Raw genomic sequence first — 22,254 nt, 5'->3', positions numbered from 1 at the left:
TCCGAAATCACCTCGCCGTACTCGCCGTAATCCCCCCAGCCGAGTCTCACTAAATACCTCTCCTACTAATACAGCGAACTAATACGGGAGCCAGGGCGGTCAAGCAACGGGGCCCATCCACATCAACGTGGTTTTAGGTCCCGCGGGTGAGGACCCCACGGTTGAAAGACCGTTGTGGTCCGCCCCGAACCGTAGAAACGGGTTGCCTCTGACCCCCAGAGAGCGAGGTCTCCCACTGGGCACCCTTTCCCGCGCTCAGTGGGAAGGGTGCAATGTGTGCCACTACCCCGGGCTGACCCGCACGGACCGCTGCCCACGCGTGCGACAACACGCCGACCTGATCCAAGAGAGGTTGGGGTGGGAGGCGCGCGGCCGACCCCCGTTGGACGGCCAAGGTCAGGAACTGCCACCGAGACCAGCTAGGTGATGATTCCCTGCCCCCGTGGGCAGGGCCACCGATATATCGCCCTGCTGTACAATAAAGTACAAATTTAACATCACTTGGACTATAACCCTTTATTATCCTCTCCATTCTCCTCCTCGGAAGGGGCAGCGCTAATGGAATTATCGTCGAGGACCCTGTAGGCCCAGACTAGAAGGGGTCTGTGACGGTAAACGTCAAATTAGCGCTGATAATCTAATTTAATTGCTGCCTGTGAGGGCAGCACCTGCCGGGGGGGACGAAATATGTAACGAAGGAATTCGGCACGCGAGCAGACGAAATGCGCGCTATAGAATTCGAACCAGTGAAGCATTGACCATTGTCGTGTCCGCCCGCTTTCGCTACCGCCACTGCCGATTCACGTGCCCTTGACGACTACACGCCAGATCAGCGATATTCGACCAGTGCCAGATAGCCGTGACAGCTGCCACCGAGGTGCCAGACATCCGCCAGCTCGAGACCAGGACGGGAGAGAGTGTGTGAGGTTTCGCCATCGAGGGCGAAACCAGTGTGTGCGCGCATTCGCGACCCGCGAGCAAAAACAATAAAAAAAACTGTTCCGCGCTGTGTGGTTCGTCCTTGTCTTCTCCGATCGCCTGCAAATATAAGGTAAGCTGGCCAGCTTAATTTCGCGATCGCGGTGGCGTGATTAATAATCAATTTCTAATATTCGATGCGTGCATGTAACGGCTCTAACAACAAAGAGCAGCGAGCGTCCCGGCAATACGTGTTGCCGACGAGCGAGCGTCAACGTAAACAAACGCGCGGGCCGACCTTCTGTAGATTATAAGGAATAATAAAAGATCTAGTTCATATTACTAACAAGTGTTTTCTTTTGATTCTCTTATATCTCATAGCTTCCACTCACTTTCCTTCGATAAGAGAATTTACTGGTTGACTGGCGCCTGTCTTTGCATGGTCTCCGATTTACCTATTGAGCATAAATAATTACGCGCGTCCTTTTTATATAATTGCGCGATAAAAATAATTAAACGGTTTTACCCCGTTACAACTGCTACCTAAATTAATAAGAACAAAAGGTGATTCGATACAAGACATAAAATGTGAGTGTTATATTTGCCAGACAGCAACATACAGAGGGCATGTAAAACTTAAAATTGGTGAAAAACGTTCTATAACGAAAAAAATAGACAAATTAAATGGGCTGTATGGAGTGAAGTGTACTACAAATATTGAGCAAGCAATCAGTGATGAAAAAAAAAAGAGTTTATCCAACTATGCAAAAATTGTTTTACGAAAATAGGTAAGGGTAAGGAACATCGCTGTAATATTCATGGAGACATAAGACATAAAAACATTAGTAGCATAGTCGACAGTTTACCTTCACAGCAGCAAGAGCAAATTGCAACTACCATTCTCGCTAAAGTAAACAAACCAAATTCTAATGTAAATTTCATTGAAATGAGTACAGGTGGTCGCAAAAAGAAAGTTTATATTAAAGACGCAAATCAAATTAAAAATGGTGTTTCTTTTTCTCAAGAAAGTTTAGACGAGTTTCAAACTAAAACAAATGTATCTTTAAATCATGAAAAAATTAACTAGTATGTTAAGGTCGAAATCTAAGAGGCAATCTGTCCCAAGTCATTACATCAAACATGCATCGGAAAATGCAAATCAATTAGATTACCTTTACGACATTACATTTTTTAATTTTGATGTTTCTGATAATAGTAACAAAGAAAGAAGGCCTGTTATCTGGACAAACGCAGAAAAAATGGTTAAGAAAGTTATGAAGAAACGAGAAATTATTGGTTATCCTTGTTTTAAAGTTATGGCAGATGGAGGTCAAAAATTCTTTAAAATTTGTTTGTCAATTTTTCCTCAAAATGATGATGACGGTGCACCACCCAGTAAAAAAGTAAAACTTGACACTAAAGAGCATTCAAGTTGCAAGTTCAAGTTGACAAGTGTAAAAAAATTGATTATATTGTGCATCGTTCCCGATATAAAAGAAACTTACGAGAACGTGAAAATATTGTTTGATCTGATTAAAATCAACGACATTTCTTTTAAGTTTGTTGCTGACTTTAAATTGACACTAATTGTAAATGGAATGCAGACTGCTACTGCAACTAGCCCCTGTCCGTTTTGCTTTATACAACTAAATGATCTAAAATGTCGCAAAGAATTAATGGATGATGAATCTGAAAATTTTAAATTGAAAACTTACGGTGATTTAAAACAAGATTATGAACTATTTAAAAACTGTTTAGGAAATAATAAAAAACTGGCCAAAAAATGTAATAGTACTGTGAATAATCCTTTGTTTGAAGAGAGTGATGAAATTTATGTGTTAGAAAAATGTATTCTTCCAGAGTTACACCTTTTACAAGGTTTTGTTAACCACATATTTTGGAATGAATTGGTGCCTCTTCTAGGAAAAGAAAAAGCTTTGATCTGGCCAATGAAATTAAATCTCATCTCAAAAAATTACCATGGAGATATCTTTGAGGGTAATGCTTACCGTAAAATGTTAAAACGATCGGATGAACTTTTTGATCGTGAAATTTGCGGTGATGTTGGTAAACTGAAACTTGTGCCGTTTGTTACATCATTAAAGGCTATGAATAAAATAGTTGAAAGTTGCTTTTCAGTCAAGAGGAGTAATGTCAAGTTTCAAGAAAATTTACGATTACAGATTAGAGAACTGCAAAAATCTTTTTTAGCGACGGAAATATCAGAAACATTGAAAATTCACGTGCTCGCAGCACATCTTGAACAGTGTTTCGCGTTCTTAGATTCTAATAGCGGCCTAGGATTGTGGTCAGAGCAAGCAGGTGAATCGATCCATAGGGAATTTCTCAAGTATTGGAACAGGTATAAAATTAATAATGTGCATAGTACTTTATATATTAATAGATTGAAAAAAGCAGTAGATGAATTTTCTTCTAGATATTTGTAAATAATTAGAGACCTGCTGATTCATGAGACGTTTTTGTTGTACAAAAATTTGCAATTTATTTTTAATATGTTAATTTTTTGTTGTGATATCATATTCATGAAAAATATATGTTTCTATTAATATATTTATACTCGTTTGTTATATAAATGCCTTTATTAATAAAATAATTACTTTGAAATAAAAAAAAAAAATTTTTCATTACCACTACATACTTTATTTGTTGCTTATTTGAGATTCAGTGTTAAAAGTAATATAGAAAAAGAAAAAAATATAATTGGAAATAAAAACATGAGCCCATTGCTATTTAATTGGAAAAAAAATGTTCTTAGTACATTACCGTAATAACTTGTAGACAATCAGCTAGGATTCTGATTCCAGGTTTTTTTAACATGTAATTATATTTTGAAAGAAATTACTAATTCAGTTTTCGTCGGCATGGCAGCGAAACTTCTTTTTCATTCCCTCCCACCGTGACCGGGTGTTCCAGACCATCCGTACAGCCATTTTAAAATCGAAAATTCGTGTTTTTGTGAAAAATGTTTCAGATGTAAGTTGTTTACGACAAAGGGGCCATCTATCTGTATAATTAGTTTTGACCTTGAACATCGTTTTCAAGGTCATTTGCAGGTCGAATTGTTTTTTTAAATGGGAACCCCTATTTTTGACACCGGATTCGGAAAGAGCGGGAAATTTTACGTCCAAAACGGTATTTTTAAATTTTTTTTAATGGCCTTGAGAAGGTCGATTTAAGGTCAAATGCTTGAAAAACTGCCTAAAAGCGTTTTTTTAATTTTTAAGATATCGAAAAATGACCTCTACAAAATTTATTAAGAACAGAGTGGGCCACCCAATGCACCAAAAACCTTTGACCTTTAACCTCATTTTGAAGGTCATTTCAAGGTCGAAGTGTTTTTTGTAATGGAAACCCCTCTTTTTGACCCCGGATTCGCACATAGCGCGAAACTCAACACAATACCTTATCCAAACGTCGGATTTCGCGCTATGTGCGTGAAGAAAAAAAGAAACCTATATATAAAGACGCTTACATCCAGATAGTTTTTAACAACGCTGACCATGACCTACGAACTATTGATGGACGAAATACTTTTCACGTGGAAGGCGGCATAGAAATACTTACACCACCTGCAAATGTAGTTTTTGCGAGTGAATGGATGCTACGGTTGAAAAACCTATCAAAATCATCCGATTTAGATAAATTTCATAAAATTAATTTAAAATATATTAAAAAAGATGAATGTAAAAATGTTGATCTAATCGATTTAAATATGTTCTCGAAAGTCGATCATGTAGTTAAAATACGCATCACAGATTTACTATGGTTATTTGGGAAAATTAAATATCCAAAAAATTTTAAAGACTAGAACGTGTTTATGGAACATGTGATGCCAGATCAACATTATGCTAAAAGTAAAATTAGATTCTTCCCGTTCATTAATAATCCTAGCCATTATGTTACTTTGTATACTGTTTTATGGATGGCCACAGACAAACGTAAACTACTTGGTCAGAAAGATATATTTGTCACTTTTGACGAACCACAATTTCGTAAAGCTAGACAAGTTTTACAAGTATGTTGGAATTAGGGAGACGTAGCTTATGTGCATACAAGATTAGGTGTCCTACATTTGCTCTTTTCTTTCTTAAAGTCAATCGATTTCGTTATGGATGGCAGCGGCCTCCGAGATCTATTTAGCAAAATTTACGCCGAAAAATCAATAGATGAAATTTTAGACGGACGTTTTTATAGTCAATCCATAAGGAGACATACATTGTCACATTTAGCTTTAAATCGATTAATTCATTCTAATATAAACTGGGCGGCAGACGAGGATAAGTTATTGACTGAAATTTTAAGCGATCTCAATAACATATTAAATAAAATTGACGATGAAAAGTTAGTAAAGTATGTGAAAATGTTATCGATCACTTTGAAAATTTGAAAAAAAGAGAACCAATTGCAATACTTTGGGGCGTTTATTATGATTTAGTTACGTTAGGAAAACAATTTGTAGAAGCCGAGCGGTCAAGTAATTGAAAGTTACATTTGCACACTGCGTAAGATGCTACCTTTTTTTCATGCGACCCGACATTTCAAGTATGCAGAATCTGCCCACATATACCTACAGGATTTATATCAATTCGAAAAAAATGGACAAAACGGAGTATGAAAAGTTTGTAAAAGGATATTTCACGGTTAGAAGGTCAGAAAAACATTACTATGGGATCTAGTCGGATATGGTCGACGAGCAAATATTGATGCGTTGCATCAAAACAAGAGGTGGTTTAACACGTGAGAGGGGTGTAAATGAGGCTGTACTAGCAAAATTTATTTTAAATATGCCATCGTTAGCTGCTTTTACTGACGTTATTCATTCTTTTTATAACGTTACTTTTGTCTCGTCAGAACAGCATATAGATACTTGACCCAGCAGAATTGAACGCGGCGCTGAAGATTTAGAAAAATTATTCGAATTTCTTATAGGCTGATTCCACCTCAAATCATGCAGGGCACCGGGTGACCGGTAACGAAACAACATCAAAATACTTGGATAATGTTCTAGGCCCAAAATAAGACGACCCCTATTTTTTCTTTTCCCCCCAAGATGCATAGGTGCATCAATAACGTACTTGAAAGATGCACTTTCAGAAAACAGACTAACAAAAAAAATAAATATCGTATTCAATTTCAATCGATTTGCGCATGCTTATTTATCATCGGAATCGAATAAATCTTTTTTTATACGATAGAGAAATACAGAGCCTTAAAATCTATGCATTAAAATAAATGCACTAATGCATTTCCGAGAAGATTATGCACTTTTTCCAAAAAAATGCATCTCATAAAAAACTCGATTTATTTAAAAAACCCCACTTTTTTTGCGCTCATAATTTTTATGGAGATTCTCTGATACGCTACCTTCAATCTAGTATAGGTCCCATTTTCGGTTTCTACTTCGTTACTGAGAAAAAAAAAATTTTTCAACTAGAAAAATTTTTGTGTTGACAATCATGCACTCATACTCGCAAGCTTATGAATAAAGAAGTACAACAGCTTTTTATTGATTATATCACATTTTTTTATTGTTTGTCTTGTTTCTTTTTACATTCTTTTTCTTTTTAGCCTTCTTGACATTCTTAGGTTTCTTAGACATTTTTCCAGCTTTAACCGAAACTTTCTTTGTTTTACGTTTCCTTTGATTTTTTTCTTTTTATTTTCTTCTATTTTTACCCAAGAGTGAACAGCAGTGCGAGCTATGAACGATGTCGATTTACCTTCAGATATCACTGACTTCCACATATGACATCGTTGAATGCCTTCGAATTTGTTTGACACCATTCGTTCTGCCATTTTCTGATTACGAAAGTTTTGAACCTCAAATGCTTCCATATAAATCAATTTAATCGACGTAGTGTACTTTTGAACATGTTCAACGAAGCACTTCGCATCTTGAATGGCTTCAAGTTCAGAACTACGTAAATTATGCACTGTGGCATAGTGCTTCACCAAACCTCCTATACCATCAACAGCACCTTTACCATGTCCAGTCGCAGAAAATAACCATTTCTTAAATATTTTTGAATTTTTGAATTCGTGCATTTGAAAGCGGTTTTTAAAATGACTCGCAGCTCCATCAGATACTATACTAATAGAATTGATTGAACCACCATTAATTTCCTCCATTTCGCTAATAATTTCGATAATTTTTTGCATCGCTAGTAAAGCGTGGGAATAATCGTGCTTTAAGTCATCGCTTACTACCACAAAACTTTTTGTGACATTGCCTACATAGCAGACAGAAGTGAAGAGAGAGACTTGTTTATTTACCTAGTGATTGCCTTGAACTGGATTTTTTGAAATCACTGACCAGTTCTCAGCAAAATCTATATGTATTAGCAAATGTTGGGGATATAATTTTACTCTTTCTTTTTCATTTTTAATTGCTAACCGCTGTACTTCTTTGATTCGTAAATGTGATGTTACTGTAATTACATGATTAGTAAATTCTTCTTTGAACGTAGCGACGGATACTGTTCTAGTTTCTAAGTTTCCTTTATTCCACAGCGCAAACGTTATATTATTATCATTCTCTGTTTCATCTATATGCAAAACGTCAAATGTGACACCCGCAGCACCTGGACACAACTCGCATTCTTGATAGTAACACGTTTCTTGAGGTGCTGGACATACTACAGAAGATAAAACTGTCGAACGTAAACGGCAAACGTCAACACTACTTTTACCAATAAAGTTTTTCAATGCAATTAAGTACAGCTCAAAGTTGGCACAATAAATACATAAGCATACGTCATTCATTGGTTCGATTAGAACATGCTTTGGACGCATGGAATAGAACTTAGATTTGCTAATTTTTATACCCGGATTCTCTTCTTTCAAAGTGTGATATACTTCCTTTAAACTTCGGGTTAAAAAACGCTTGACTTTTTTAACTTTCGTGCCATTTTCTCTTACTGTTATAACATCTGCTTTATTAGGACTTTGTCTCGAACAATTGAAGTCATCATTCAAATAATATTGCATGACAATATCGCCTGTTTTTTTATCCAGTGGATGACCATTGTACTGCTCTGGTTTAGTATAAATACCTGGATTAGAGATAATATAACAATAGCTATAAAAATAAAACACGCAAAAAAATTGTGCATTGATTGTTATTACATAACAAAAAATTTATATTTTTACCTTGATTTGAAACAATTTTTCTTGCCTTATCAATCATGTAAATAGTAACTTCAGGAAATAACGTCAAAATTTCGAACTTTGTTAACAAAGGAACGATAATTGTTAAGAGTTTGATCACCTCTGAAAAACATGAGCAATTACTGAAGGCCTTAGAGAAATTTTCTCTCAATTCTTGAGGGAAATAATCATTTAACTTTTTTACAGGCTCCTCAATAGGTACATCATAAATCTTTTGTAATTTACAATTTGTAGCTTCAGAGAATGATGATACAAGCTCTCTCTTATTTTTCATAACACATTATTCAACACTTGTATTTTTTATGTTTCCTTTCTTACGCAAAGGAGATACTGGATTTTCTAAATTGAGGTGTCTATAAACTTGTCTTCTTCGTCATTCCCTTCCATTGAAATATTGTCATCTGACATTGTTTCTTCTTCTTTTTCTGCTTGTATTGCATCGCAAGCTTTAACGATACGTTTATAGCAGTTACTACACACACTGTCACTAGCTTTTATATCAGGATTTGTAAATTTTCCTTGTTAAAATACAGCATAGTCACCAATTTTTTGAAAATTCACTTTGTTGCTATTATACACCACTTTAGTATGTACTTTGAAATAATTGGGGCATTTTAATCTTTGCGTAGAATACGTTAACATAGCTGACATGTTGTCAAGCAGAAATTCAAACACGCACTGTCGCTACTTACTGAATAAATGATAAGACTATTTATAAGTATCATGGAATTTGTATACACAAACAGGACTACACACATAAAGGTCTATGACAACAGCTGACATCATAACGAGTCAATACTCGCCGATTATCATGTTATTTAAATGCTCGTGAGTGTGAATGCAAGATAGTCAACATAAAAAATTTTCTAGTTGAAAAATTTTTTTTTCTCAGTAACGAAGTAGAAATCGAAAATGGGACCTATACTGGATTGAAGGTAGCGTATCAGAGAATCTCCATAAAAATTATGAGCGCAAAAAAAGTGGGGTTTTTTAAATAAATCGAGTTTTTTATGAGATGCATTTTTTTGGAAAAAGTGCATAATCTTCTCGGAAATGCATTAGTGCATTTATTTTAATGCATAGATTTTAAGGCTCTGTATTTCTCTATCGTATAAAAAAAGATTTATTCGATTCCGATGATAAATAAGCATGCGCAAATCGATTGAAATTGAATACGATATTTTTTTTTTGTTATTCTGTTTTCTGAAAGTGCATCTTTCAAGTACGTTATTGATGCATCTATGCATCTTGGGGGGAAAAGAAAAAATAGGAGTCGTCTTATTTTGGGCCGAGAACATTATCCAAGTATTTTGATGTTGTTTCGTTACCGGTCACCCGGTGCCCTGCATGATTTGAGGTGGACTCAGCCAAGTAATTAAATTTAAATTAAATTTAATGACTTATTTACTTAATATAACGTAATATAAAGTTATATAAGTAAAGTAATATAAGTAATATAAATGAACTATTTTGTACAATCTGAAACAACATTGAATGAAACATTTGCTCTGTGCGTTAGATCGGACGTGAGAATGACGTATATGCAAAAATATATGGTAGAAAATATAAACATCAATTTGTAATAGCTTCTAGAAGTCTTTAAAAGTCTTTGAATTTCTTACGAAAAAGAATTTATGCTAAATATTGGGTGTACAAGTAAGTTTCCAGCGTTTTTTTTCTAAGTTTGAGGCTTTATTATGAAAATATGGTTACATATCCTTCATTCAAAATATTGTCCATCAGAAGTTACAACTTTTTCCCATCTTTCAGGCAATTTGTGAATTCCGGACCAAAAAAATTTTTCATCTTTCGAGCCCAAGAATGTATCAATCCAATTTTTGATTTCCTCTGCTGAAGTGAAGCGTATTCCCGTAAGAGCGTTCTGCATCGACCGAAACAAGTGAAAGTCCGATGGTGCCAGGTCTGGGCTGTAAGGCGGGTGAGGCAGAATTTCCCATCCACTATTCTCCAAATAGTTCTTCACCGAAGTCGCAACATGTGGCCTAGCGTTGTCGTGCTGCAAAATGACGGACTCATGCCTAGTCTCATATTCTAGCCGTTTCTCCTGTAACGCCCGCTTCAGACGAATTAATTGGGTTCGATACAATGGTCCTTTGATGGTTTGACCACTCGGAAGCAGTTCGTAGTATATGACACCCTTTTGATCCCACCATATGCAGAGCATGACCTTATTCACGTGAATATTTCGTTTCGGCGTCGGTTGGGCGGGCTCACCGGGCTTTGTATACGAATGTCTCCGTTTAGGATTGTCGTAATAAATCTATTTTTCATCGCCAGTGACAATACGATGCAAAAATGATTTATTTTTGTACCTCTGCAGCAACATTTCGGACATGCAAAATCGCCGTTCGACGTCCCTTGGCTTCAATTCGTAGGGCACTTAGTTTCCAACCTTTTGGATGAATCCCAATGTTTTTAGGCGCAGGGAAATGGCTTGTTGTGTGACGCCCAATGCTGCAGAAAGTTCTTTTTGAGTCTGACACGAATCCTCACTCAGCAAAGCGTCCAATTCCTCGTCTTCGAAAGTTTTCGGCTTTCCGGAGCGATCCTTGTCTTCAACTTCAAAATCACCAGTTTTGAACCGTTTGAACCACTCGCGGCACGTTGATTCACCAATACATTCCGTACCATAAGTTTCCGAAAGCAAACGAAAGGCCTCAGCAGCACTTTTCCCCATATTAAAGAATAGAAGCAGCGCTTCCCGCAAATGACGTTTATTTGGCTGGAAACTTGCCATTGTTTTGCTCGATAGAATATACGATACTGATAGAAATGCTCAAATGTCATGCTGCATAGTTGTTTACAGATGCACAACCTACAAACATAACACATGGTGTCTGACATTTCTGCCCGAGATCCACTGGTGTCGCCTTCTTTTGACAAACGCTGGAAACTTACTTGTACACCCAATATAAAAAAAAATTAATTGAATTCGTCAAAAATACATTTCAAAATACTGTAAAAAAAATTATTTATGTTAGTGATGGTGCCGGAAGCCAATATAAAAATAGAATGAATTTTCTAAACTTAGTTCGACATTACAGCATTTATTCTATTAGAGCAGAGTGGCATTTTTTTTTAAGTTGTCATGGTAAAAGTCCGTGTGATGGAATTGCTAGAGGTATAAAAAGATTAGCTCGATGAGAAAGCTTGCTCGGTAAAATTATAAGTAATTCTGCAGAATTTTATAAATGGCCGAAGCAAGCTATGTCTAAAATAACGTTTATTTACTGTAGTCAAGAAGAATATGAAATTTTTGAAAGTAGCATGTATAGTCAATTAAAAGATGCTCTTACTATACAAGGAACACAATCACTGCATGCATTCATTCCAGTCAGTGATGGCAATACAACGGAAATTAAAGTAAAAGAAACTTCATACTCTTCTGAATTTGAAATAAGAAAGGGATTTTTTTTGTAAAATTACTTGTAAATAACTTATTAAGAGTATCATAATGTAGGTCCAATAAAAAAACATTTTTAATGCGGCCGCATCCTAAATATGCGTCGGTCTCAAGCCCGCTCAAACGCAGAGAGCAAATGTTTAATTTCAATATTATATCAGATTGTATAAAAAAATAGTTCATTTACATTGTCGATTTTTTGAAAAAATTGTTTATAACAATGGCATAAATAAATGATTTGGTATTTTATTATTTACATTTTAAAAGTGAAACACTTTCCGCGTCTTTTAAAAAAAGAATCATGTCCATATCTTTAGTCTCCGAGAAATCGAATTAATAAAAAAAAGTCCAATATTTTTTCAACAGTTGATAAGTCGGCCCCTTATCAATATTTTGATCTAAAACTCTGCACAGATTTTGACCTCTGTATAGGTAACAAGTCTACCAACTTTGAACAAAATTGGTGATTTGAAGTTTTAAACTGTTTGAAATAGCCAAGAATTGCCCATTTATGAAGTTTGTCAGATTTGCCCTGTTTTAATAACACAAGCCAACAAAATTTGACAAACGTTCAGAACCAGAGATCATACATAATATATTCGAAGGATTTTGATGCGCTGAATCCAAATCCGAGCTCAGAATTGCACTAGCACGTCAGGATTTTGAGATATCCTAACCTAAAAGTGCGAAAATCAAGTTTTTTTGGCTATATACGGTAAATATAACATTGCGAATAATTTTTTTCATGCAAAATTGACAACGGCATCTAAAAATCAATTCTTATCGTACAAAAGCACTAACAATCTTCAGTTTATGTCTTCTTTTATCGTCAATTGAAATGTACTACTTATCAATTGGTTTATACGGCAACGCAATGAATTTCGACTATTATAACTCAAATCCCTGATCTTGGAGCATTGTAACCTGCGGGACAATAAACCATGCCCTAAATCCCTTAACCCCCGAGCCCTGTGACCATTCGATGCAATAATCCCCGTCCCCTTAACCCCAAATATTTTAACCCAAGAAGGTTATAACAAGCGCGGCAATAAAACCTGCCAACTTAACCCCGAATTTCTTCACCTCGGAATCCTGTAACCTGCAATACAATAGCCTTAGATTCCTTGTGGCGCAAATTACTGGGATTTGCGTAACGGCATCGATGGTTATAACATCACAGGTTTCAGGGCTACAGGGTTAACGGATTTAAGGTTAAGGGGGCAGTTAAAGGTTAAGGGGTCGGAGGTTTTTGGGTTAACGGATTTAGGGTTATGGTCACGCAGATTATAGCCTTCTAGAATTTCTCGGAATACTGACGTGCTGGCGCAATTCTAAGCTGGGATTTGGATTTAGTGCATAGAAATTCTTCGGGTGCGTTATGTCTAGTTTTTGGTTCTGAAGTTTGTCGGTCTGTGACAGACAGACAAATATTAGAATTTAAAATTTAAATAATTTGTTTAAATAAATTTAAATGTACAAATCTGACATGAAACTCGTGATTAGTAACCCCCAAAACCATGGAAATGTGGTGCAGCTTACAAAAATATTCTATTATACAGGAATTTGTTTAAAGAAATTTTTTAAATAAAATACATTTTGCAAATCTGATATCAGATTCATAACTAGCGACCTCAAAATTCAGCAAAAGTATGTGCAACTTGCAAAAACATTGAGTCTTGCAACATTTGTTTAAATAAATTGTTTAAATAAATCTAAATTCACAAATCTAACATCAAACTCGTAATCAGTGACCCCTAAAACCATGGAAATGAGGTGTAACTTGCAAAAATATTCAATTGTGCAAAAATTTGTTTAAACAAATTGCTTGAATAAAATAAGTTTTGAAAATTTGAAGTTCTGATATCCGATACGATCAGTGGAATCAAAAACCGTGAAATCTTTCATTTGTTTTTGAAATTCTGTAGATAGATGATGTAGAATATTACGTAACTTGAAATGTACTCGTACGAAGCTGACAAAATATTATTCGCGAATCAATAGGTATATAGATTTATTTATTCGAGATATATATCCGTCGTTAAGCTTAATTTGATTATGGGTCGTGGTTTACCTTGATAGCAAACAGTCGGAGAAGGTCCAGCTAAAAATATTTACTAGCTCCCTTTGTTCTCTGTGGGATTTGAATAATATCCAAGGTTGGGTAGACAGAGGAAGCAGGTTATTGGAATAAATAAAGTAATTGGCAGTTACGCCTCAGCTGTTCACGCGAGTTTACCGCCGAATAGTGTTTTGCACTTTGTTTCGCCAAAAATAAAGTTTCTCTGGGATAAATACGTGCGGGTGTGCAACGACGATATTGCAGCAGCAAGCAGCGGTACAGAAGCAGCAGATTACAGCTGATAGAGGCAGTACAAGGCAGAGCAGCTGATAATCGAGGGGAAGCGGCAGTTGATATTTTTGCAACAACAATTACGGCTGATCACCGTAATTGCACCGTATGGTAGGTGCACCTTCCGTCATTATAAGCGATACAAAATACATTCGGTATTTTGTCTATTCGTGATAGCGTTATTTTTTGTATTCGCGTTGAGCGTTAGTTCGCGGTATAATTCGAATCTTCTCTCTCTCTCTTTTTCACCGAATATAACTAATTGTAAAATCCTATTCGCGTGCATTAGTATTTCGGCCCTACAAAGACTGTAGTAATTTTTATTAATTAAAGTCTATGAAATTCATTCGCCGTTTTCGTAATTTAATTTTCCTAGTAGCTTAAGTAATTGAAAAAGGCTTAGGTTTTAATCCAATTACATCTAGGGGATTAAGAAGATTAGGAGTAAAGTCGCTCACACTTAAAACTCAACGAGTATCACAAGACACGTGACTTAAGGTGAGTTCAACTCCGTTTGATAGAAGACAACTAAGATAAATCATCTGACGTTAAGGCGAATACACGTACTATCATACGTGTTTATCGGAGCGGCGGTTTGCTCTGTATCGTGGGAGTTTGTTCTTAAATAAATTTTCCATTTTTCAGATAATCTCCTCCGTTACAAAAGTTTTTATAATACAGGTAAGTTAGAGCAAAATCGTTCTCAGACGTTCTTTGTTAGGCTGACTTTTTTCTTTTCTTTTCAGTTTCGTTGTGGTTGCTGTTTTTTTGCTGCTATTGTTTTTGTTGCTGCAATTACTGCTGTTGCTGTTGTTTTTTATTGTTCCTGCAAATTGCTGTGATGGGGATAAATCATATTTTTTATTTATTATTATTTTCAATATTTTATATACATATATATATATTAAAATTTTTCCTTTGTTAACTTTCTTTGCTGGCACTGCTGCTGTTGTGTCTTCTGCTGCTCCTCGCTTCTGCTGTACTAATGCTCCCATGTGCTGTGCTATGATTGCTGCCGCTGTGTCTGCTACTGCTGCTGGGGTTGCTGATACTTGTATTAATGCTACTGTTGTCATTTCTAATTTCCGTTAAAATGAGTACATATTTAATACATGAATAATATAAAAATACAGGGTGAACCATTTTAATCGAGGTGACCAATTATTTCGTTACAGAAGTATGATAGTGAAAAACAGTTCAGATAAAAGTTTTAACTTTTCTTTCTTTTCCAGATAATAAAAGCCATTCTGGAGAAGATGATATCGCTTCTTCCTTCCATGAAGCAGCCATTAGGGGGATTAATTTCTGATCCCCATTTTGTAGATCTCCGGTTATACACGGGGTATGGTCGGATCGAGTGTGATATGATACAAGTGCGGGAAAATAGATTCTTGTCTCGTGTGGCGTTTACACCCGAGCGAAGCGAGGGTGGAAAGGTACACGAGACGAGAAACTCTTTCCCGAACATGTGCTGTACCGTATTTTTGGATACGACGTGTGGAAAGTGCGATTTTCAACGCACGTTTTTTGCTGAGTGTGCGGGAAAAACGCACTTCCCGCACGGAGTGTCGAAAAAAATGATTTTTTTAAGTGCTTCGAGGATTGGAAAAAACGTTGGCACAAGTGCATTATATCCGAGGGGGAAGTGCTTCGAGGATTGGAAAAAACGTTGGCACAAGTGCATTATATCCGAGGGGGATTACTTTGAAGGAGATACGAGGATGGTCCGATAAGTACTTAGCCTCACCGCCCGATGGCGCCACTCTCACAAAAGAAATATTCTATCACGTAATACAACCTTCTCGATGGTTACTGTCAAGATTTCAGCCGGATCGGAGTTGTAGTTTATTTTTGAGAGCGTGTGAAAGCAAGTGTATCCGTTGATTTTTGAAAAACGGAAAAAGAGCAGTATCGGTCAGTGATTCGATTCTTGTTTATGGAAGGGAAATCGCGCAGCGAAATCAAAAAGCGCTTGGATGCTATATACGGTGACTTCTCCTTCGATGGAGATCGTACAAAATTGGTTTAACGAGTTTCAACGTGGTCGCACGTCGATTTTTGAAGAGCCACGTCAAGGTGCTCCGAAAACGGCTACCACGGAGGATAACGTGACAAAAATTCTCGTATTGGCAGATCGACGATTGAAGGTGCGTGTGATAGCTAAGATCTGGCATCTCAAAAGATCGCGTGGGTCATGTCCTGCATGAAATTTTGGGCATGAGAAAGCTGTCGGCGCGATGGGTGCCGCGTTTGCTCACTCCGGACAATAAGCGCAACCGTGAGACAACTTCAGAGCAATGTCTGACGCTGTTTAAGCGCTGTTTAAGCGATTGAATTAATAATATACACATACGCTATTGAAAATTAATCCTTAGTGAAGCAAAATTAACAAAATAACTGGTCGATTTTTTTTTAATCTTATAGAAATTATTTATTTTTAGCAGATTTATTTACGTATACTAAGTAATTTGTATGTCTGTTCTTAAAAATCTACTTTCAAATGATAAGCTATTTGTACTTGAAAAATGTTGACTAACTATTTCATTTGTAATGCACAAGGGATTCAATAATTTTGTTTTGCAAGAACTTATCTAAACTTACATCAGGAAATTATATTTCTCATTTAAATGTTTGGCCCAAAATTATTAAAGTAATATTCATTAAAGATTTGTATTTGTAAATATAGAGTCACGTTACAAAAACAAAAAAAGTAAATGTTATAAATAGGCAAAAAATTTATTACTCTATAACAGGATTTTTTTTCGGAAAAATCAATCCCGCGGACTATTCGTCACATAAATTAATTGAAGAGAGATAAAGATAACGATCACACGATGCGATCCACTCTGGGGCTTATTGTCAAACCCAGCCCAATAGCTCCACAAAGCTAAGCAGCTTAAGGTCAAATCAGTCACAAGGAGACGGACTAGGAAATCAGTTCGAGTCGGTTTAGGAGTTAGGCGTGAACGTATGTAACTTACAAATCAATATACACTTTAATGCGAAAACAATCAAAAATGAAAATATGAAACAAAGAAAATTCAACGTAAAAAGCGATCAGTGAGAAAGTGTATGATCAAGAAAGCAGAGAAAGAAACAGCTAACGAAATAATACTTACATAAAATTCGACTCGTTAACGCGCATAGGTTATACATAGAAAAGAAAGCGTTCAAGTCAATATACAGACACATATTATTTTAACGCTTATTCTGCTGGAAGCGAAGATCGCCACGAAATCTATTCTCCCATATTTAATGAAGTAGTATTAGCCACAAATACAAATTGCGATATTCGCTTTCTGCTCGTTTAACAAAAACTCTTTTGTACCTTGGTAAAAATTACGATAGTGACTTATTTTTCTATTCTAACACCTCTGCTCAGTATAGTCGAAAACTTTTGAATGAAGCACGTGTGGAAGGGCTTATGTCCTCTCTCTTTCTTTTCACTAGCCTACTGCTAATCTGTCGGTTACGTATTAGAGCTATTACTGTCTCTCTCTGATTCGCGAGTCTATGTCTATCGTAGCGTAACTGTCTTCTTCTCTCTCACTTACCTTACTCGTTGCTCCACGGAGAGGAAATAGTTTCTTGCACTACAAGCAACATTAGGAATACATGCAGAATATATACACATGTAATTCATTTATTATGACGGTAAACGTCAAATTAGCGCTAATAATATAACATAATTGCTGCCTGCGGGGGCAGCACCTACCGGGGAGACGAAAAACGTATCGAAGGAATTCGGCGCGCGAGCAGACGGAACGCGCGCGATTGGAATTGAACTAGTGAAGCACTGGCCATCATCACGTTCGCCCACTTTTCTTTTCGCTATTGTCGATCCGTGTGCTGTTAAAGCCAATTATTGAGAGAAGAACGCCCAGATCAGTACCAGCTAGCAGTGATCGCTGTCACCAAGGTGCCATTCAACCACCGAGGGGAGAGACCCGAGCTGACGGAGAAACGTCGCCCGCGAAGAGATCGAGAGAGTGTGTGTGAGGTTTCGCCATCGAGGGCGAAACCACGTGTGCGCGAACTCGCGATCCGCGACATAAACAATAAGACAGTTTTCTCGCTGTGCGACTCGTCAGTGTCACCTTCGTACGCCTGCGATATTAAGGTAAGCTGGCCAGCTTAATCTCGCGATCGCGGTTGCATGTTTAGTGATTAATTTCCGACATTCGAAGCGTGCATGTAACGGCTCCAATAACAAAGAGCAGCGAGCGTCCCGATAATACATGTTGTCGATGAGCGAGCGTCGATGTAAACAAACCCGCGGGCCGACCTTATGTAGTATTTGAGTGATAATAAAAGGTTCTGTTCGTGTTACTAACAAGTGTTTTCAACTGGCTTACTTCTTATTGCTTCCACTTACTTTCTTATAGCTTAATAGATTTACTGGTTGACTGACGCCTGTCTCCCCATGCTCTCCGGATTGTGTTTTAAGCATAAATGATTACATTCGCCCTTTCAAGAAAATCGCGCGAATAAAAATCATTAAACGGTGTTACCCCGTTACATTATTTAAATAAAAAGAGAGAAACATATAACGAATATTTTCACTCGTTATAACGCTAAGATCTTTATATCTCAAGAAAAGAAATGAAAATAATTAACATAAACAGAGAAATACACAATGGGTTTAGGAATCAAAGGATTAAAATAAAAAACATAAGGCATTTTTACATAATCTTATCTTACTTATAATAATCTTACTTATATATTTATAATTAATATTAATGTCAAGTTTTATAAACAACTGGTAACTTGTCAATAATTATTCATATTATCATCATCGATAATATGATAGACATCACGTTGTTTCTTATTCTCGCAAACTGCTTACTTATAATTCAATAAAGTTGTTTTTGTTGTGAAAATAAATTCACGAAATTTCTTATTCACAACAAAAATAACTTTATTAATAAATATTACAGTTGTTAACAAATGATCTAGTACAAAAATTGAAAATTGCTACTAACATAAACTTACCACCGAAAATACAAAACATATGGAATTATTCCATTATTCGATTAGTATTTCATTATCAATAATAAATGTTATATACAATCGTTTAATTGATATTCGTACCTGAAAATTAATACATAGAATAAATAAAATTTTAAAAATTATTAACTAAAGTAACAGTAAAGTTATTGTGCGAATTTTCGATTGAGCAGTTAAGCTTTTTGGAAAGCAAGAAGGTACAAAAAATGCGCTGAAAAATCAGTATATAAACAATTGACCGTTTATATTATAACTATCCAGTGATAATATTATCTCGCCATTTAACCTTGCAACGAGACTTCTGCTCAAGGTATCATGAATATAAGCGGAAACATCATATTGTAGTTTATTCGCAGACAAAAGCTTAGTATAGCGGGCGTTGACGCTATCTTGCGCAGCACAATGGTCCAGCTTAAGTGCATCCAGGATTCAGCTGGCTCAGGTTGCCTTCTTCGTTGAGAGAGGAATCGGCTCGCGGACAATGCCGTGAGCTACGCGAAAATTAATCGGATAATAACCAAGAAAAACGAAGTTCTAATCAATAATGCGATCAAATATCGCGGGAGAGGTACGATTAAGAACTCGACATAACATTCGGGAAAAAAATGTTCTGTATTGAAAAAAAAAATTAATATAAGAAAAGTATAGAGTACAGAACTCGGCGCAAATCGAGCGATGCACAGGCGTCGCACAGGTTTGTGCTACTTGAGCACTCGCAAACGCGCACTCAAAATAAATAGGTCCTCTAAAGGTTAAAAATGTTGGTACAACATTATGGTATAGGAAAGTAAAAATTACAACATTTTTTAAGTACTGATAAAGAATGGATGTGAAAAGCGGAACGATACAATGAATAAGTTCGAGAGGGGTTAATAAGTCTTTACAAAATCCAAGAAATGGTGCTCATCACGCATAATTTATGATATTTTTGGCAAGCAATACTACTAACTAGATATCGTACAAAGTTTCAGCTCGATTCATTAGGTTGTTTTTTTGTGAGTGTTGGTTGAACAAGAAGTTATTGGATTATTTTAAAAATAAAAGAAACAGAGTTTCGAGCGGTGATAAAACACTTTCATTTGAAAGGCCTTACACCAAAAGAAATTACAGTTGAGTTGAAGGCCGTTCATGGCAAGTCTGCCCCTGTGTTTAAGACTATTTATAACTGGGTAAATGAATTTAAACGCGGCCGTACAACAACAAAAGAAGAACCTCGTTCAGGACGCCCCGTAGAAGTGAGTACGCCCGAAATGGTCAACAAAATCCACGATATGGTGTTGAGTGATAGAAGATTAAAATTGCGAGAATTAGTTGAGGCCACAGGGGTGTCAAAGGGTACAATCATTTGAATTTTGCATGAAAAATTGAGGATGAAAAAAATATTAGCAAGACGGGTGCCGCGTTTGCTCACTGTTGAAAACAAACGAACCCGTATGGTCATCTCTGAGGTTCTTTTGGCACTCATACGTCGTAATCCGGAAGACTTTTGGCGTCGACTCGTAAATGTAGACGAAACATGAGTACACCACTACACTCCTGAAACCAAAGAACAGTCCAAACAATGGATTACCGCAGGATAACCAGCCCCAAAGAAGGCAAAGACAGTAAAGTCAACTGGCAAGATTATGGCCACGGTTTTCTGGAATGCGTATGGAATCATTTACATCGACTACTTGGAAAAGGGCTAGATGATCACTGGACAATATTATGGATCATTATTAGGTTAGCTGAAAGAATAAATCAGAGAAAAACGTCCTCAGTTGAACAAAAAAAAATGCCTCTTTCTTTAAGACAATGCTCGAGTTTGCACGTGTGCAGTTTCGATGGCAAAAATTAACGATTTTAAAGTTCGAATTAATTGACCATCCACTATATTCGCCTGATTTGGCTCTCAGCGAGTTTTTCTTATTTCCTAACCTTAAAAAATGGTTTGCCAAACAACGATTCACATCGAATGAAGAAGTCATCGCCGAAACAAATGCTTATTTTGAGGGTTTTCAGAAATCATATTTTTCTGATGGCTTAAAAAAACTGGAAGACCGTTTAATAAAATATATCGATCTTCAAGGAGATTATATTGAATAATAAAATACAAATTACATAGGCAAAACTTTTTTTTCCTTCTTTTTGTAAAGACTTATTGACCCCCCTCGTAGATCTTTTTATAGTCAAGACATGAGACTAAGTCCATTTTATCAAACAAATCTAAAGAACGATAGATAGATTCCCTTAAAAGCTCTAAAAGATCCTGTAATGGTGATAGAAAGAGATAATCTAAGGATATTTCTTTCCCTAAATAATTTAGGTAAAAGGAATATAAAGGTAAAAACATTATACAGATCCTGGCCGTATAACAGTTTGAGTACAAAAACAAAGCAGGACTCGTTTGAGATTAATACCGGAAATACAGAAGAAATGAACAAGTTCCCATAAGAGCCATTACAGGCAGAGATGAGAATACGATGACGCTACAAACAATTTTATTTTCATGAAGTTGTATCGTATCTATATTGTTTATATAACTATGGTCAAGATTCACAGTTGGCATTCCCGAGCATCTTGGTCATAGTTGTATAAACGATATAGATGTGATACGACTTCGTGAAAATTACAGTTCTCATTACTGATTACGAGTAAAATATTTTAAAAACGTTATTTTTTCTTATGGCTTTAGAATATACAGGGTGTCCCATACTATGGGATCAAACTTCTAGGAGATATTCAGTGCACTAATAGAAGACATTTGAGTATAAGATCCCATGTCCGGAAATGTCTCCTTAAGGCGCTGCGGCCCATTAACGCTTCAAGACAGTGATGTGTTTTTCCGAATTTTATTTTCAGTTTTTGTACATAATAGCTACAGTAATTGTACAAAATGTCGTCCTTGAAGTTGAATACAACTCTTTAAACGGCGTACATGATTTCTGCGGACCCGACTGAAAATTTGATAATCATTTTGAATCACTTCAAATGCCGCAGTAATTCTTGCAAGCAGGTCCTGCTCTGTTTCCACAGGCGTTTCGTAAACTAGAGATTTTACATGCCCCCACAAAAAGAAATCTAAAGGTGTTAGATCGGGTGACCGGGAGGGCCACGCAACTGGACCACCTCTGGCAATCCAATGTTCTCCGAATTGACGGTTAAAATACTGACGGATTCCAACAGAAAAGTGGGCAGGCGCACCATCATGTTGCAGTCACATTTGCTGTCGAACGTTCAATGGGATATTTTCAAGAAATTCTGGCAAGACGTCTTGTAGAAAACGCTCGTATATAAATCCTGTTAAACGATTAAGCAACAAGTATGGTCCAACCAAATGGTCATCAACTATACCCGCCCACACGTTAACAAACCAACGCTGCTGATG

General features: G+C 36.5%; 1 protein-coding gene across 6 annotated transcripts in view; it reads left to right on the top strand.

Moving 5' to 3' along the window:
- Nucleotides 1-22,254, top strand: part of LOC131675208 (uncharacterized) — a 106,365-nt gene that overhangs the window by 43,070 nt on the left and 41,041 nt on the right. The window lies entirely within an intron of this gene.

The sequence above is a fragment of the Phymastichus coffea genome, unplaced genomic scaffold, assembly GCF_024137745.1.
Source record: "Phymastichus coffea isolate CEN01 unplaced genomic scaffold, Cenicafe_Pcof_1.1 PCOF00017, whole genome shotgun sequence".
In the NCBI taxonomy this organism is placed as follows: domain Eukaryota; kingdom Metazoa; phylum Arthropoda; class Insecta; order Hymenoptera; family Eulophidae; genus Phymastichus; species Phymastichus coffea.
The sequence above is the reverse complement of the archived record's forward strand: the minus strand, read 5'-3'. Positions and strand labels throughout refer to the sequence as shown.